Source organism: Phyllostomus hastatus, unplaced genomic scaffold (assembly GCF_019186645.2).
Source record: "Phyllostomus hastatus isolate PE091 unplaced genomic scaffold, TTU_PhHast_1.1 phas_scaffold_21, whole genome shotgun sequence".
In the NCBI taxonomy this organism is placed as follows: domain Eukaryota; kingdom Metazoa; phylum Chordata; class Mammalia; order Chiroptera; family Phyllostomidae; genus Phyllostomus; species Phyllostomus hastatus.
In genome coordinates this window covers 47,662,701-47,668,700 of record NW_025334017.1, presented here as the reverse complement: position 1 = coordinate 47,668,700, position 6,000 = coordinate 47,662,701, and the positions used below count along the sequence as shown (strand labels likewise).

At 63.7% G+C, this 6,000-nt stretch overlaps 1 protein-coding gene across 2 annotated transcripts in view; it reads left to right on the top strand.

Annotated features, from left to right (window-relative positions):
* The first annotated feature begins 248 nt into the window (after positions 1 to 248).
* Positions 249 to 6,000, top strand: part of PTK2 (protein tyrosine kinase 2) — a 134,664-nt gene continuing 128,912 nt past the window's right edge. For both annotated transcript variants that reach the window (XM_045861381.1, XM_045861380.1), the window contains exon 1: positions 249 to 421. The gene's annotated coding sequence lies outside the window, so the exon portion shown is untranslated. The remainder of the gene's footprint in view (positions 422 to 6,000) is intronic.

Sequence of the window (6,000 nt, the reverse complement as noted above, 5' to 3'; positions counted from 1 at the left end):
CTCGCCCTTGCCAGGGGTCCCCAGGCTTGTAGCCACGGTCGCACCGCCTCGGGCCGCCCGGAAACCCCGGACCAGCGCCCCCAGCGCGATCTCGGGAGCGGGAGCGGCGCCCGGAGGCGTGCTGGGCATGCGCGGTCCGCGGAGCGCAGGCCCGGTCCTCCGGGAGGCGGAAGCTCGGGACAAGGACGCGGCGGGGGCGCGCAACGGCAGGGCGCGCGCGCCTCAGCCGGCCGCCGCGCACGCGCAGCACGACTCCGAGGGCGCGAGCCCGCCGCCGCCGCCGCCGCCGCCGCCGCCGCCGCCGCCGGCCGGGACCGCTGTGCGCCCGCGGCGTGAGGCGTGGGAGGGAGCGCGGCCCGTCGGTCCGCGGCGCCGCCCAGTCGTCGTCCGTGTCCGCCAGCCCGCGCCAGGCGCGGTCCGAGTGAGTGCGGGGCCGGGCGCGGGCGGGCGGCCGAGTTCGGGAGCTGGTGGTTGGCAGGGCCGCGGCCTGAGGGCGGAGGGCCGAGCGGGGCCGGACAGGCCAGTCGCGGACACGGATGCGACGAGGCCGGTTCCTCCCGCGCCGCCCGCCCGCCGGCCGCGGCTCGCGGAGGCCGGGGGACGTGGGGAGGCCGGGGGACAAGGGGAGGCCGGGGATAGAGGGAGGCTAGGGGTTCGGGGAGGCCGAGGGACGTGGGGAGGCCGGGGGGCATTTGGAAGTCGGGGTTCGGGGAGGCAGAGGGCTCGGGGGAGGCCGGGGGTATAGGGAGGCCGAGGGACGTGGGGAGGCCGGGGCTCAGGGAGGCCCGGGCTGTGGGGAGGCCGGGGACGCTTGGAAGCCAGGGGCGCGGGGAGGCCGGGGGACGTGGGAGAAGGGCCGGCCTCCGCCGGAGCCGGCCAAATGCCTCAAAAACAAAAGGGGAGAGAAGGAGGAGGAGGAAGAGGGAACCCGCGGGGACGTGGGGACGCGGGGCACCAGGAGCGGAGGCCGCCGGCCCGCGGGCAGGGAGGGGTGGGACCGAGTGCTGGGGGCCGACGAGCCTCGACCCCGGGCCCGGGGTGGGCGCCCTCCCGGCTGCTGGCTCCAGTTTTCCGGGCCCGGCGGTTCCCGGGACGATGGCTCCGAGTCCCCATCCGAGCCTTTGTGCCTCCAAGCGGCCTCCGCCTCGGCCCCAGCCCCCCGCGCGCCGCCTTGGGGGGATCCACGGACGACTCGCGGTTCCTCTCTCGGTTCCTGTCCTGGCCTCTCTTCTTCATCAGGAGGAGGGGGCTGTTACTTGGTTTTATTGGATTGCAGGATCTTGCCGCTTAATGCACTAAGCGTACATTTTTTTTTTTTTTTGAGCCATTTCAACAGTGTCCCATTCTTGCATCGTTAGCCCGCAGCTGGGCTTTGGGCAGCACGACTAAGATAATCGTAATATTGTAGTGACTGTGGGAACCGGCGGCCGCGTGGGAGTTTGGGGGTCTGTATTTCAGACGGCCGTGGTTGGGAGTTTCACTCAGAGGGTAGATAGTCTCATGGTTGGAAAAAGAGACGGGCCACTGCTGTTTGGGATGACGGAGGGAGCCTCACCCGTGCGGGCTGGGAAAAGGGTCCCCTTTTGCAAAGGACACAGCAGCGCCCTGGTCAGCCCTGCCTTGGAGAACCCGGGAGGAGAGTGTGGATGGGGCGATCGGAGAGACGTAGACCGGCCTCTGACTCGCTCTCGTTGAGGTGCAGCCTGGATCCTGTCTTTGCCGGTTGTGCCCCTGAACTCGGTGTTGGACCCCGCCGTGCTTAAACTTGTAAAGGAAGTTTGTGTTTCGGTATCCGTATGAGCAGCACGTCGTGGTGCGCTGGTGGCCTCCTCTCGGGGAGGTGCAGCGGGGCCCATTGTCCCTCTCCTCCCGACACTTCTGCGTTCCCCACGCTGCGGGCACGGTGAGCTCAAGTGCCATCAGCCCTCTCAGGAATTTCTAGTCGAAAGGAGCCCGCCCCCACGCAGGCTTCAGCGCAGGCGCCCAGTGGGTAGCAGGTGCGCACGCCCGAGAGGGGGTGTGCCCGAGAGGGGTCGGGGTGGCCGAGACCCCGACTCTGAAACTGGACAGTTGCATTTGGGCGGGCACGGGGGTCTTGGAGGAGATGTGACTTAACGCTTGTTTGGAGACTTGATTTTGAGAGAATAATGAAAAACTGTCTCGAGGGCAACAAGAGAGTCCATTCGAAGTGTTAACAACACTGTGGATGGCTTTAGCTTTTGAAGTTCAACATTTTCAGCTGAGACGTCTCCAGGTAGAAGGGACCTTGTGCTGAATCCCAGCGGCAGGGCCAAGTGGGTGGTGACGAGGACCCTTTGACTTTGTGGGGCGGGGACACAGCTCCCGTGTCACAGACGTGTGAGACCTGCGGGGTCCTGTCGGCCGGCGTCCCTCCGTAAACGCAACCGAAGATTTCAATGGCACTGAAAGTTCTGCTTGTTGCTACTGTACTTGTGAAATGAGTTTCTTTGCTGAACGATCAGAAGTTTCACTTCTGTTGTACTTTATCATAAAGCTTGTTGAAGAGCATGTACTCATTCCTGTTTCCCCTCAAAAAATTCCCTAAATAATGAGCAAAGCATTGCTGTGAAAGTCTTCAAGACTTTTTACTGATGCCTATATAAATCACTTAAAATATCAATTTAAAAAGTTTGGACAAAATAAATGACCTTGTATTACCATTTGAATCAATGGTAATAAAGTTCAGGAAGTTCCTGGATGCAAATCAGCACTCAGATGCCAGGCTGCTTGTCAGGGCTCAGGAGGTGCCCCGGCGGGGCGGGGCGGGGGCCGTGCCCGGAGCTCCCGGCGCACCTGTGCCTGCTCTCCTCTCCTCTCCACCGCCCGGTGACGGTGACCTCTCGGTCTCCCTGCGAGCAGTGTCCAGCAGCAGGTGATCGGAGCCCTTCCTTGCTCTCCCTCCACCGGCATCTGTGTTTCTGGTAGTAAAGCAGCAGGGAACCCCGGCTCCTGTCTGTGACAATTGCATTGTCTTTTTACCAGGCGCTACGATGAAAATAAATTCAGATAAACATATATAAATCGATGTTCAGTTTAGCAAAGGCTGTCAGTTATAGCCTAATTTGAATAAACACTAATGGCATGGTTTATAGACAGAAATAGGAGATAGATGTTTTTGCCTGAGTAGCGCCATTCCCACCATTTTTAAAAAAGATTTTATTTATTTATTTTTAGAGTGGGGTGAGGGAGGGAGAGGGGGTGGGAGAGAACATTGATCAGTTGCTTCTTGAAAGCCCCCAACCGGGGGCCTGGCCCGCAGCCCCGGCCCGGGCCCTGCCGCCTTCTGGGCCCCGGTGGGCAGGGCCGGCGGCCGCTCTTTGGTAGCCGGAGCCCTGAGACGAAGACACTGGTGGCATTACGGCTGGTTTACCTGTTTTAGGAATGTGAAGTTATTTCCTTTCAAACTTTGTATTTAAATAATCCTTCCTAAGCTTTATTTACGTGCATTGCCATGTACTACAAACTTCAGAACAGGAGAAACGACTGAAGTTATGTGTGGGGGCGCTACCCAGTGACGGGGAGAACGTGACGCGACCGAGCGGGTGCACGTGTCGGTGGTGGGTGCCGGGACCTGTTACGGGTAGGTTAACTCTGGGAGCGGCCCGCGGCCGGACCGGGGCTGGTGCTTCGACGCCTCGCCCCCTTGGCTCCCCCCTGGAACCGGAGAGCTGCGCAGTGCTGTTCCTGTCCTCGTCTGTGGGTGGAGCTCGGCAGGCGTGGAGCTGGGGTAGCCCTCGGCCCCGAGGGGCGGGTCCTGGCTGGCCAGGCCTCAAGGACCGGCCAGGGCCAGCTCCTCACTGGAGAGGGGGCAGTCTGGACCGCCTTACCCCGGTCTCCTGAGCCGGAGCAGGCAGTGTGTGCAGGAGGGGCGACTGCGTCTGGGGAAGTTGGTGTGTTTCGTAGTTGGATCTGATCCTTTCAGAACTTGAAGTTCTGATCTGGCCAGCGTAGTGTGAGGACACACTTTAATGAAATACCAGAATTCTTTAATCATGTTAAGTTAATTTAGAACCAGTTACATAAAGACGATTAGTGCCCTGTGCACTAATAAGATGCGTCTTACTTGTCAAAGGACGTGCTTAGTGACCTCTGCGTTCCCAGCCTTCGTGTGGGCGAGTCTCCGGGGTCAGCGTGGTTTGCGAGCACAGCTCTGTGGGGAGCAGGGGCGACGGGCGGGCAGAGCGGAGCGCAGTGCGCACGCGTCTCCCAGGCACAGCGAGGGCTCGCGGCCCCCAGCACCTCCCATCTGCGGCACGGCGCTGCTCTGGAAGTTCCTGAAGTGACTCTGCTCGTTGGCACCACCTCAGAGTTTTCCGTCCTGCTTTCCCCGGCTGGCGCACTCTCCGTTCCTTTGTGGTCCGGGTGGGGGGGGGGGCAACCTCAAGGCTTCGGAGAACCTGAAGGTCGCCTCGGTGGGCTCTGTGCCTGGCCCCGCCCACCCTGCCTGCCCCGGTTCTGTCTGAAAAGTCCTCTAGTCCGGTGGTTTGGGTCTGCGACCTCTCGGCGCTGGCTGCGTCCACGTGGGACCGGAACACCGTGCCTCTGTCCTTGCTGCACGAGAGGGAGGCTCGAACGGTTTCACGCGTTACACATTTTGAGTGGGTCGTGTGTCTGGTCCCGAGAGCCGAGGCACCGCGAGGGCAGAAACTTAGCTGCGCACGCTGTGGCACGCCCGCGCACGACGCCGTGCCCGCGCACGCTGTGGCACGCCCGCGCACTGACGGGGGAGCACGACCCCCTTGGATTACTGGAGAGCGGCCCCTACCCCACGGACTGGTCCCTGGGTCCAGGAGAAAGCACCGCTCTGCCCTTTACAACCTGGAAGAGTCCTTTCCCCTAGAAACGGGTCTCGTAGGAACGGCCGTGGTGTTCATTGGGGCTCACCGAAGTTCCGGGGACGGGAGGCGGCCTCAGGAGACAGTGGAGGAGCGGGGTCTGTCACGGGCACCCTCGCGGGTCCTCACCGGTCGGCTGGGCGCGTCGGGCGCCCCGCGCAGTGTGACCGCAGCCCTGCACCGCCCCTCAGGGCCCGTCTTCCTGCTGCCGCGGTGCCTGCCACGCCGCCTGCTGGCTCCCCCCGACCTGCTCCGCGAGGCCGTCGCCGCCGTGCTGTCGTTCGCACGGAACACTCTGAGAGGGATGGGTCACCGGCCTTCGCTCCAGGGGAGGGGTCAGCACGTGGGGAAAAGGCAGTCTGCTCACGCTCAGCAGCTCCCTCTTGCGCCTGCTCTGCGGTGTGCGGGGACGCACGCGCACGCGCACGCACACGCGGTCGGTGAGCCCCGGGTTGTCTGCTGCGGTTGCGAAGGGTCGTCGTCACAGGACGGCAGCGTCGCTGCCCCCAGAACTGAGAACTGTGCAGGCCCCACCTCGGACCCGGGTCCGACCCTGGGGGGCCGCGGGCAGAGGGCCGCGCGGGGAGGTCTCTCTGGGCCTCTCAGGTCGGCCGGTGAGCGCCTTCGCTTCCGGACTCCCGGAGACGTCTTCCGGCCGTTTCGGAGCTTGGGGCAGGCCCCGCAGCTGCTTCTGTGGGTGCTGTTGAGCGTGTTGTGCGGGGGCCGCTCGACTCTTGTGAACCCTGATGTCCGCGCGGACGGTTCTAACGAACAGCTTTGCCCTGCGGTGGCTGGCAGTCGGCCTGGCGCCCGGACTCGCGGCGTTTGGCAGCCGGCAGAGGAGCGCATGCGCCAGCGGGCGGGTGCGGGAGGCAGCGCTCCCTGGTGGGCCGTGGTGGGTGCCGAGAGCTGGGCGGGCTGTGCGGAGGCGGGGCGGTGGCCGGGGGTCTGGGCTGACCGATGGGCGGTGCAGTGGGCACTGATTCCTGCCTCGCCTGCACTCGCCTGCACTGGGGATAGGCAGGCGAGTTCAGTGTGATCTCAGAACAGGAGGGCGTTCCCACGCGGTCGGACTGTCAGCTGGACGGCTTTGTGAGGGCGGACATGGAGCTGTGAGGTGGGGGAGCCGAGGGCTGTGGCCCCC